This window comes from Pan troglodytes, chromosome 9 (assembly GCF_028858775.2).
Source record: "Pan troglodytes isolate AG18354 chromosome 9, NHGRI_mPanTro3-v2.0_pri, whole genome shotgun sequence".
In the NCBI taxonomy this organism is placed as follows: domain Eukaryota; kingdom Metazoa; phylum Chordata; class Mammalia; order Primates; family Hominidae; genus Pan; species Pan troglodytes.
The window spans coordinates 82,008,540-82,021,654 of record NC_072407.2 but is presented as its reverse complement, the minus strand read 5'-3'; the positions used below and the strand labels follow the sequence as shown (position 1 = coordinate 82,021,654).

Genomic DNA, 13,115 nt, shown 5'->3' with positions numbered 1-13,115 from the left:
ATGGTTAGGCCTGGGCTTGTGCCCCATTAACACCACACTGGTGTTGAACAAATACTCAAAATGCAAACCTGTTGTTTACCTAGTTTTAATATAATATGTTTTTAACTTTTAATATAATAATAGTATGGTTGGGTTTATGTCTACCATTTTATTTATTTCATTTTTTCCATCTATTTTTAATTTTTCTTTTTTTCTATCTTCTGTCTTCTGTTATATTAATTAAATATTATTTTAGAACTTTATTTTAATTTATTGACTTATTACTTATTTTTTTTTTAGTGGTTGTTCTAGGGATTAAAGGATACATCCTTAACCTCATACTGTCTACTTAGAGTTAAAATTGTACCAGATTATTTAAGAACCTTGTAATTCTACTTAACACCTCCACTTTCCGTATGCTAGAGTTGTCATATGTATTGTGTCTATGTATATTGTAAACTTCACAACCCAATTTATATCATTTTTTTCTTTAAACAGTCATATATATTTTAGAGGAAATATAGTCTTTTATATTTACCCACATTTTACCATTTCCAGTGTTTTTTATTCCTTCTTGGGTTTTCCATCTGTTGTAATCTTATTTCTGTCTTAATAAACTCCCTTCAGCATTTTCTGTGGTATAGGTCTGCTGGAGGCAAATCCTGTCCATTTCCATTTATCTAATACATCTTTATTCTCAGCCTGCTTTTGAAGAGGCCATAGTTGTCGTTTGCTAGATACTGCTTTTTGGTCTCCCTTGACCTCCAGCATTGTGCCTCAAACACTGTGGTTCATATATTGTACAGACTCTGGATTCTGTTATGTTTCTTTGAATATATTTACTTGAAGTTCATTTATTTCTTTGACAAACAATTAACTTGACTGAACTCAAACTCCAAACTTTGGCCTTCCTCTGGTATGCATCAACTGAAATCTCTGTTTTCTTCTTTCACTCATTTGAGATGCTTGGATCTACCTTGTACCTGCATAGTTCACAGATTAAACAGAGATTTGGGCACATTTTATGTATAGAACCTAGCCTTCCTGTTTATTGGCTTTCTCCTTTCTTGGATTTTCTCCTTCACTTTTACACTATTGCTATCACAATAACCCTTCTCTTCTGGTTCTTCAAGTCACTAAAATGATATGTTTTCCAACTGAGTTTTACCTACCGGCTATGACGCCCACAGGGCCTGTTCTTAGACAAAAGCCATCAAAGATGGCTCAAGAATAAATACCTCCCTCGCCATATCTGACTCCTGTTATTTTCTGTCATATGCCTTCAGGTTTTTCTTTTCCAGAGTTTCCTTTCCAGAGTTTCCATTTTCTTTTCCAGAGTTCCAGAGCTGTTATCTAATAACATTGGTCTGATGGTTATCATCAGTTGGAACTACTCCTGCCAAGATTTTAATGTGTATACTTATTCCTACATACATCTTATTGTGACTCCCATGTAGGGTGCACTTTACAGTGGAATGAACATTTGAAAGCACAAAGGAAAGAACAAGAAGATTCTGAATGGAGGAGAAAGGGATGTTTTTAATCTTGGCGAGATCGAGGCGTATGTGCATGTGCATGGCCATAGGCCACTGCAATGAAGTGGGTAGAACTCTGGACCAGGAATCCATGGGAAGCAAGGACAACATGGTTACAGTCAAGACATCTGGATCAGCAGAGGTTCCTTTGATATAGGGTGGCCAGAGTGTGATGTGGAGAGGTTTGGAAGACAAGTTTTATTACACAGACAGTGTTTCATGTTGTGCAGAGATTTTAACCTCATCTTAAGGAGTTGTACTTATATTCATAAACTCATTGATGAGTTTAAAGCTGAGAAATAACACAATCTCATGAGCATTCTAGTGAGTTCGCTTTGACAGCTATGCAGAATGAGAGAGGAAAAAGGAGAGTAAGACCAAAGACAAAGAGGCCAGCTAGGAGGTTTCTGCTATATTCAAACAAAAGGCAAACTGATGAAGTTCTAGCATAGATATTTATAATGTGACAGGAAAGCTCAAGAGAGAGATAGTAATTTTAACTGAAAGAATCCAGAAGTAATTCATGATAAAGATAGCATTCAAGTTACAATTGAATTTTCTGGTGTTACGGACTAAATACTCTCCCCAAAATTAATAGATGGAATCCTTAACCCCCAACGTGATTGTACTTGAATATAGTGACTTTAAGTAGGTAAATAAGGTTAAATGAGATCATAAGGGTTGGGCTCTAATTCAATAGGACTGATGTCCTTAAAGAAAACAGGAAGAGATACTGGGGACATGTTGCACACCGAGAAAAAGTTCATTTGAGTACACAGCGAGAAGGCAGGTGTATAGAAGCCGAGGAGACTGGCCTCAGAAGAAACCAACCTGGTTGGTGCCGTGATCTTGGACTTATAGCCTCCAGAACTGAGAAAATTAATTTTCTTGGTTTAAGATACCCAGTAAACTGGTATTTTGTTGTGGCAACCCCAACAAAGTAAAACATGAGGGTAGTTCTTAACGTTTAGCCATTCATCCATTTGTAAACATTTCCATGCCTTCGATAATTCTTAATTGAAATCAATTATTTACCAGAAAACGTGCTACATGCTGAGCACATAAATGAACACGACATAGTAAATAACATATAAATAATCTCCACTTCCTTCCTTGTCATTTTTCCGGCTCTCCTTTCTGGTTTCATTCTTGTTCTTCCTCCTCATACTATCAGCGATAATAGCACTAGTATTTATGCTGTCCGTGCAGTGATGATAATCATTAGCACTGGTCAGGAGCACCATCCAAGTGGAGGAAACCTGGTTTAATTACCCCCAACCTGCAGTGCCCAGTAGCTGCCTCAATCTGTACATTTCTGATAGCTGTTTTGGAAAATGATCAAAGTTATCTGTTGAAATAACAACTCACAGGAAGATAGTACAATGCCAAAGCGATATTATTATGCTACTTTTCAGAAAAATGTAAGTGTTGAGGATGTTTATGAGCATTTGTAATCACCAGCCATTTCTGTTATGGTCACTGCAGGCAGTCTTAACTTGAAAGCCATAGAAAATACAACGAACCAAAGATAACATTTCTTTATTCCAACCCCTGGCTGTCTTATCAGCTAGGATATTTTCAGAGCGTGTATATCCCTATCAGTGCTGTTTAAATACATGGGAAATTTTTGGTGTCCATGATTTTTCTTTTCAGTGACTTATCCTCAGTGAATGTAGCTAAGGGATCAGATTCACTCACCAAGCAATTCTGTTATAAACAACCTGTTTCAGGGGGGCAGCCTATTGCAATGTTCGGAGAATGGACTTTCTAATTAGGTAGATGTGGGTTAATACCTATTGGTCTTACATGTTCAGTAGTAAGTTCACTCTTTTGAGCATTGATTTTTATCATCTATACTATGAGGATTAATGGCGTACTGTTTGTAAAGCATGATGCCTAGTACATGGTAGGTGACTCAAAATTATTATAACCCTTCTTCCTGCTTATCTACAAGAAATGTCACTAGGTTCCTAACATGTCCTGTGGTTAAGTCGGCTTGAATTATGACAAGGTTAGCTGAAGGGAATTTTCTCATCAGTCTGATCACTAAAAGACCCAGGGGGCTGAGGTTGGCTCCATTCAGCAGATACGTGTTGTGTTCTTTATAAAGGCACCAACCCCTTGAAGGCACCTCAAACCTCATTCTCACCCAGAGAATTTGATATTCATGCTGCTACATCAAAAGGTTGGGGCAGCTATTATGTATTAAAATGTGTCATTTTAAATTGCTTTTTTTTGCTAGCACTAGCAATATAGATATTGAAATTTCTTCAGAAAGTGCTTATCTCATCAAGAGTAAAATTATAGTATATGAAATACTAATTACAGTATTATGAAGAAGGTTGAACTCTTCTGTGACATTCTATTAGGAGAATACTAATTTTCTCTCTTTCTTAAGACAGATAGAGCCACCCATTATAAGAAATGTGATCCCCCATCACTTTCTCTATCCCCCAGTGCCATTTTCACAGAACAGCAGGATAAGCGCTCAAACACTTAGTCTCAGTCTAAGTCATCTGCACCATTCTATCTGCTCCCAAGGGAGTACCAGAAATTGAAACCAAATATGCCCCAAACTGAATGCAAATGCAGTGAGAAATATATTAGAAAGGGAGCTCTAACCAGTCTCATACATAGACTATTTATATGAATGTATTCATATACATGCATTTAAAATTAAATGAGTTAATATTTGCAAAACACTGTAACTGTGCCTGTCACATAGTAAATGCACACAAAATATTAGTTGCTATTATTTTATCATGATGATGATTTCATGTAATTCGTGATTACCTAACACATAATTCCTTTATTCCCGTTTGCCAATATAAATGACTTGTCTGAGATCTGACAGCTAGCAAGTTAGGGAAATAAAGATTGAATTTCGATCCCTTGAACATATTTCTTTATTGGTCATCCCTTTACTTAACCAATATTGAGTGCCTGCTATGTGCCAGCCACTGTTCCAGTGCTGGACACATACAGATATATAGGACTTGGTGCTTCTTCCTGTGGAGTTCCCTCTCTAAAAGAAAAGATGGGCCAGCAACCAGCTGCTGCAATGCCATCTGGTCAGAGCTGCAGCTGGCAGCCTCTAGTCCCAGCCATTGGGGAGGCTGAAGTGGGAAGATTGCTTGAGCCCGGGAGGTGGAAGTTGCAGTGAGCCATGATCAAACTACTGCACTCCAGCCTGGGCAACAGAATGAGACCCAGTCTCCAAAAAAAAAAAAAAAAAAAAAAAAAAAAAAAAAAAAAAAAAAAAAAAAAAAAAGAAGTGTAGGAGCACAGCCACAGCCACAACATCCCTGCTCTCCTGCTTCACGGGGTATGTGAGGACAACAGAAGGAGGAGCCCTTTCCTCTCTAGGCTAGGTCTACTTATCTGGACCCATTGTATTGTCTACTTGTATTCTATTATCTACTTGTCTAGATCCATTGTATTGTCTGAAAAACAAGGGTATTGAAGTGGTTGATATATATGGCCTTCCTTAAGTCAAAATTTTCTATTTCAACAAAGAGTTACCTGCCCAATACAATGCTTTTTTTTTTTTTTTTTCCAAGCAGTTCTGAAAAGTCTGAGCAGAGATATCTTACAAATTGAAGTACAGGCCAGGTGCCATGGCTCATGCCTGTAATCCCAGCACTTTGGAGGCCAAGACAGGTGGATCACTTGATCTCAGGTGTTTGAGAACAGCCTGGGCAACATTGCAAAACCCCATCTCTACCAAAAATACAAAAAATTACCCAGGCATGGTGGCACAAGCCTGTAGTTCCAGCCACTGGGGAGGCTGAGGTGGGAAGATTGCTTGAGTCCTAGAGGTGGAGGTTGCAGTGAGCCAAGATTGAACCACTGCACTCTAGCCTGGGCAACAGAATGAGATCCTGTCTCAAAAAAAAAAAAAAAAAAATGAGATACCATCTCACACCAGTTAGAATGGCAATCATTAAAACGTCAGGAGACAACAAGTGCTGGAGAGGATGTGGAGAAATAGGAACACTTTTACACTGTTGGTGGGACTGGAAACTAGTTCAACCATTGTGGAAGTCAGTGTGGCGATTCCTCAGGGATCTAGAACTAGAAATACCATTTGACCCAGCCATCCCATTACTGGGTATATACCTAAAGGACTATAAATCATGCTGCTATAAAGACACATGCACATGTATGTTTATTGCGGCACTATTCACAATAGCAAAGACTTGGAACCAACCCAAATGTCCAACAATGATAGACTAGATTAAGAAAATGTGGCATATATACACCATGGAATACTATGCAGCCGTAAAAAATGATGAGTTCATGTCCTTTGTAGGGACATGGATGAAATTGGAAATCATCATTCTCACTAAACTATCGCAAGGGCAAAAAACCAAGCACCGCATGTTCTCACTCACAGGTGGGAATTGAACAATGAGAACACATGGACACAGGAAGGGGAACATCACACTCTGAGGACTGTTGTATGGTGGGGGGAGGGGGGAGGGATAGCATTAGGAGATATACCTAATGCTAAATGACGAGTTAATGGGTGCAGCACACCAGCATGGCACATGTATACATATGTAACTAACCTGCACATTGTGCACATGTACCCTAAAACTTAAAGTATAATAATAAAAAAAAATTGTAGGGGGCTGATTTATTGTTGCCTAAAGTAAAGTTTCCAACCTCATTCACATCATGATGCACATAGATGATGATGACACCAGCATGGGACACTTGAGTAAGGGGCCAGGCTCTACCTCCCCTGCATACTTAAAGGACTCAGGAGATCAATATCTTGGCACATCAGTTGCTCATTTGGGCCACACCCTTGTGGCTGCTGGACCCCAGTTGGAGAATATTGGGTTTAAGGATGATAGGAGGAAGAAACCCTGTTCTAAGGGATGGTGTAACCAGGTGGTTGAGAGCAGTTTCAAGCCTGGAAAACAGTATCAGCTCTGCTTCTTACTGTTGTGTGAACTGAAACAGGTTATTAACAGAGCACCTCTTTGGTGCTCCATGTCTTCATCTCCACAAAGAAAGTGGTAATTTGTCTCACAAAGCTGTTGCAAGGACAGAATGAGTTGAGTGATTAAAGCTGGTGCATAGTAAGTGCTCAGTAAATGGGAGTTTTCTTCACTGTTCTTCTCTCCCAGATACAAGCATGGCCAGGTATTTTCTTGGACCACTTTCAAGCTCTCACTTTATTTTGACTTATAGCAGTATTATTATTTTTGAGCATTCAGTTGTCTTCTGATATTCTAAAAATTAAATAATCCAAAAAGGAGAAACTATTCTGACACATACCCAGGATAAGCTGTAACAATTAGAAATTTCAGGTTTTTCAATTCAATAACCTTTACCAACTTACTTCCCATTGCACAGAAGTTGCAATTGTGGAAGATTTATTTAAACTCAAAAATGCTCAATGGGCTATGCTATCATTGCTTCTGTGCATATAATCCACGGCTCGTGTAGTGTGAACAGGCTGAAGGAAACTCTAGTTTAATGACCAAGTTTTATAATGATGTATTTTTTGCTTCTCAAATATGGAACATTTTTATTTTAATTTTTCTGAATTCACTTTTATTATTATAAAATTGCTACATGAACATGATTTAAGAAGTTAAGTACTACTGGGAGGATGAAAGGTGGGGAAAAAAAAGTTATACCTTGCTTCACCTCTCCCCCAACTTTTAGACTTGCACATATTTGAACTATGCACCTTTTTGTGTGTTTCCACTGTTAATGACCACTATATAAGCAAATTACTTATACTACCATTTCTTGATTTTTTTTCATGTTAGACACTTTTTTACTTCTCTTTTCGTAGATGAGGTTTTTACTCTCATCCATATACATTTTCCCTTTTCCATCTTCCAAATTGTCACAGTTTTTGGTTAAATCAAGTCAAAGATTTGATAAAAATACAATGAGTAGAAAAATAGATGCTGTTCACTTCTATTTCGAATTATATATATCTATTTTATTTTTATGTTACTTTAAGTTCTGGAGTACATGTGCTGAACGTGCAGGTTTGTTACATAGGTATACATGTCCCATGGAGGTTTGCTGAAACTATCAACCCGTCATCTAGGTTTTAAGCTCTGCATGCATTAGGTATTTGTCTTAATGCTCTCCCCCACCCTTTCCCCCAACCCCTGGACAGGCCCCAGTGTGTGATGTTCCCCTCCCTGTGTCCATGTGTTCTCATTGTTCAGCTCCCATTCATGAGTGAGAACATGCAGTGTTTGGTTTTCTGTTCCTGTGTTAGTTTGCTGAGGATGATGCTTTCCAGCTTCATCCATGCCCCTGCAAAGGACAAGAACTTATTTTTTTATTTGTTTTGTTGTTTTTTTGTGACAGAGTCTCACTCTGTCACCCAGGCTGGAGTGCAGTGGCACGATCTCGGCTCACTGCAAACACTACCCGGATTCAAGTGATTCTCCTGCCTCAGCCTCCCGAGTAGCTGGGATTACAGGCACCCACCACCAGGCCTGACTAATTTTTGTATTTTTAGTAGAGATGGGGTTTCACCATTTTGGCCAGGCTGGCGTTGAACTCCTGGCCTCAGGTGATCCACCCGCCTCAGCCTCCCAAAATTCTGGGGTTACAGAACTCATTCTGTTTCATGGCTGCATAGTATTCCATGGTTTATATGTGTCACATTTTCTTTATCCAGTCTATAACTGATGTCCATCTGGGTTGGTTCCAAGTCTTTGCTATCATAAATAGTGCTGCAATAAACATACATGTGCATGTGTCTTTATAGTAGAATAATTTATAATCCTTTGGGTATAAATTATTTTTATTTATGGGTTTTCTATATATTTATCACCAATTCTTCAGAAATACTTCAACAATTTTTTTACATTACCACATCTTTTAAATATAAATAACCTATGATTTTCTTTTCCTCTATGGTCGCCCTTCTTTAGAGCTCTCTGTTTTCCTGATTCAGTATAACTGATCATATTCTCATCATCTTAAATCTTCTTATTACCCCACTTCTGGGGGAGATACCTTATTTCCTGAATCATACACATGCTTCTTTATTTAGTTCTGTATTTTTCTGAAGTATACCCTCTAATTACTAGAGGATGCTTGTAGTTATTAAATAGCTTGCTGAGAAATTTATTTTAATTCTATTCTTATGTCTGACTGAAAGTTTGTCTGATACTAGACATCCAGGTTAAAAATAATGTTTCTTCAGAAGTTTGAAAACATTTCTCTATTAATTTTCAGAGTTTATTATTGCTGTTGAAAATCCAATTCCATTCTCATTCCTGATCCTCAGTAGGTGCTATGGTTTGAATATATCACCTTCAAAATTCAGGTGTTGCCAATGTGATAGTATTAAGAGTTGGGGCCTATAAGAAATAATTAGGCCACAAGAGCTCCTCCCTCATGAATGAGATTAGATGCTTTTATAAAAGAGTCTGATGGAGATCAGCCATTTTTGCCCTTCTGCCTTCTGCCATGTGAAGATACAACGTCCCTCCCTGCCAGAAGATGCAGTGTTCAAGGCACCATTTTGAAAGCAGAGATTAGGCCTTCACCGGATGAGGAATCTGCTGGTGTCTTGGTCTTGAACTTCACAGCCTCAAGAACTGTGAGAAATAAATGTCTGTACTTCATAAATTACCCAGTTTTGAGTATTTTGTTATAGCAGCACAAAATGGACGAAGACAGTAGATGGAAGCTTTTAAGGTTCTTCTTTTTATTCCCAATGACCTTCACATGAATATTTCTCCACCTATTGAGATGGGCCCTCTGGGCCCACAGTCTGGAGACTTCTTTTTTTACTTTTTTGACAACATATTCTATTACTTCTTTTCTAATTTATTGGTCTCCATTGACAAAGAAAAAAATAAACAAGTAAGGACATTTATTGTATTCACGTTATAGCAATAGGAAGAGCACCCTAGATCCCAAGATCAGAGAGTCTTGGCAGGGTGTTCTTGCCTTCTACTTATATAGTGAAGAATAGACAAGCTATAGATGAGCTGATTTATAGCTGGCACTGTTTTTGCAATCAGCAGAAGACTCGGTCAGTCAGTCAAACTAGAAATATTTATCTCTGTGTCTAGTTAGTTGCAGAAAAACAAACTTCTCCTCTCTGTTACACATCTATTTGTTGGATGTTAGAGCTCCTCACATGAACTCACTTTCTTATTTCCTATGCTGTCTTTCCACATTTGCTTTTTAGTTCAAATTTTGGAAAAAACAATTGGAATCTTATTTTTAAATATTTTTTCATGTAAGCAATCATAATTTTAATTTACTGATTTTTAAAAATTTTCTCCAGTTACACCTTTTTTTATCATATCTTGTACTTATTTCAAGATTTCAGCCTTATCTTTTATCTGTCTAAATATATTATAGTTTTATTTGAAATTTTAATTCTATTTTTCTTAGAGTTCCTTTCCCTTTCCTCTCTCTCTCTCTCTCTCTCTCTCCCACTTTCTCTCCACCCCCCCCCCACCTTTCTCCTCAAATTAAAGATATTCCTTCATTAAATGCTACTTCATATTTAAATATGAGTCAGTAAAAAGCAAATTAGAGATTCCCTGTGTGGGAGGATGGCAATTGGGGAACAGTAAGCCTTAACTTCTCTGCTTCACTTTAGAGAAATGAGATGACAAACAGGTTTTTTTGTTTTGTTTTGTTTTGCTTTTTGCCTGTTTTTTACCCATTATCTGCCCCCAACCCAATTGGAGAACCTCCATATGTCGTTATCTGTGTGTCATATCCCTGAACTCTCTCTTATATTTTTTTCCAGAGAGGAATCTTCCAGTCTCTAGCTTTGAAGATAACTGCCTTATTCCTTGCATTTAACAGCAGGGAGAGAAAGGAAGCTGAGAGCGCTACCATTACCATACAAAATGGAGACATTCACTTCATCTCCCTATGTTTTTGGTCCCACATCTGAACTCCATCCTTCCCTGTGCCTGGTGCACTCAAGTCCAGAACCTCCAAGGTTCAGTTCCTTAGCATATAAACCTCTGGTCTCCTGGGACTGGAGGAACAGAGAGAGAAGAGAATAGGAATGAAATAATGTCTGACCATGGGAATACAGAAGACAGAGGGGATATGAAGAAAAACTACTCTACACACAGTAGTTTCATTTCCATCCCTCCTTCACTGACACCTTCCCAGGTGCCGTAAGCTGCAAGTCTTTCCTGGGCTCCTAGGGAGGATCCTCTGATTTCTCCTTGAAATATCCTTCTCCAGGTTTAGAGGGTGTAATGACCCCTGCTCTGCTATGCCAGTTATTACTCCTTCATCCACTTTCAAATTTCTAAAAGTTCATAGAAATACCTTGTCTGCTCTTGTCTCCTCATTTTTCTCTTTGTAATGTTGCTTTTTTAGCTACTAAAAATTTCCTTTAATTTTATTTTAATAGAGTTTGGGGAGAGAGAAAAAATAAATGAGTATAGTCATTCCATTCTGTTATAACCACATTCAAATGTGACATTTATTATCTACTTATTTTTGCTTTTTCACTTTTAAAGACACATTTAGTAGTCATTGAGTGACTACCATAATAATAAAATTATAAGAACAACATTAATAACTTTCATTCTTAAAGTAATATAATATTTTAGAATTTTAAAAGCTCTTTGGCATTTAATCCTCCAAGTGGAGTGGATGTTTTTATCCTTATATTACATGAGATAATTGAGGTTAATAGAGTTTAAATAATATGTGTATGGCTGCATAATTAGTTGATAAAGGGCCTAAAACTGGAACTCAAAATTCCAGACCTTACTCTGGTACTATTTTGAAGACATTATAAAGCATTTTGCTAAATACTTGCATGAAGTGTAAGCATAAAAAAAGTACAAACAAGAAGACCTGAATTTTGCCCTCAAAAAGCTCTTAATGTAAGAAGAGAAGTATAGTAGCCCCCTTATCTACAATTTCACTTACAGTGGTTTCGGTTACCCATGGTCAACCATGGTCCAAAAATAGCTGAGGACAGTACAGTAAGATACTTTGATAGACAGAGTGGGAGAGACCACATTCACATAACTTTTACTGCAGTATATTGTTGTGTTTGTTCTACCTTATTGTTAGCTATTTTTGTTAATTCCTTACTGTGCCTAATTTATAAATTAAACTTTATCATAGGTGTGTATATATGGGAAAAATGTATAAATAGGATTTAGTACTATTGATGGTTTCAGGCATTCCCTGGGGTTCCTGGAACATACCCCCTGGGGGAATAAGCAGGGACTACTATATATGATATTTTAACTTTAATATAAAAAATAATAAAATAAGCCCTTCAACATTAATAGGCTGTGCCTCTAAGATGCTTAGAGATTGAAAGAGAAGGGAGATTGGTCTAATTAGAAAGACCTAGTTAAAAAAAGTGAGTGTTTGAGCTTTGACCGTAAAGAATGGGTACAATTTTGATAAGCAGATAGAAGAAAGGGCTTTCCTGGATGGGAGGAGAAAATACACAAGTAACTGGTGGGGGCAATCCCCAGCCTATTACCTGAACTAGTGAGCTGGTTGCCTGTTGCAGGATGAGTGGACAAATGGGATTAGAAAGGGAATTTAGAGAAATATCATGGAAATCATGGATGTCTTGCTAACGAATTTAGAACTATTTGATTTCAGAAAAAGGAAGTAAATGGAGTGACATAAAAATATCATTGCTTTTTCTGTTTTTCTAGCAATTATTTTTTCCTAAATTTCACACTTTCTAAATGCAAATTCAATCTTAATGAGAAAGAACTAGCAGTCTTGTCTCTGAAGTTGGTTTCTTGCACTTAAGAGTTGTGAGAAATGTGAATAGACTGAGAAGTTAGGGGTGGAAGAGACTTTAACTACTACTAAGTCCATCACCCTCGGTCACATGCAGAGATTTCACAGATAAGGAAACTGAGGCTCAGGAAGACTATAAGCTATAATTGCTTTCATATTTATCACAATATGTAATTTTCATTTCTGCCCACATGATGACAATAATAACCTATTTTATAATACAATATAATCCTTACTTTCTAACCATTAGGATTAGGTTTCTGAAAAATGTCATGGAGGAATGGTTTGTATTTCAAGAATTAAGACATTATGGAAAATAAAGACTTAGTAGCAAGGAGATCAGGAGTAAAACCTAGGAAAGGTTTAATTTTTATGTTTACTGAAATATAACAGTAAAAACAGAACACTCAATATAGATAGCACTAATGATATTTTATGCATGCTAAATTAGAATGGCCTCTGTGCAATTAATTTTCATTTACTAACTTTTGGAAGTTTCAGGGTTTCAACTCCCTTGCAGCCTCTAGGATAGCCTTGTACATTTGTTTTATGGGCATGATGAAGGGCAAGAGGCATTTGGTTTTGTGACTTTCCTTCACATAAATGGTAATGTCTTTCTGTTTTTATGATTACAATATTTCAAAATTTTGAAAATACATAGGAACTATGAATATTTGAGATGGAAAAAGTTCTGGGTGATTGGTAAGTAGCTGGGCATACTTCAGACACCAAGGTTGTATTCCGAGCTTGGCTACTGAGAAGTTCAGGTCAAAGTTTTCGTACTTAGCCTTAGGGCTCTCTCTCTCAGCACACAGAGGCTTCTACTTTTTTTTTTTTTAATCT

General features: G+C 37.3%; 1 protein-coding gene and 1 long non-coding RNA gene across 4 annotated transcripts in view; one reads left to right on the top strand and one right to left on the bottom strand.

Annotated features, from left to right (window-relative positions):
- Positions 1 to 13,115, top strand: part of TENM4 (teneurin transmembrane protein 4) — a 3,006,191-nt gene that overhangs the window by 1,662,497 nt on the left and 1,330,579 nt on the right. The gene's annotated exons all lie outside the window — the stretch shown is intronic.
- The window catches only part of LOC107967174 (uncharacterized), a 37,471-nt gene that overhangs the window by 2,751 nt on the left and 21,605 nt on the right, over positions 1 to 13,115 (bottom strand). The gene's annotated exons all lie outside the window — the stretch shown is intronic.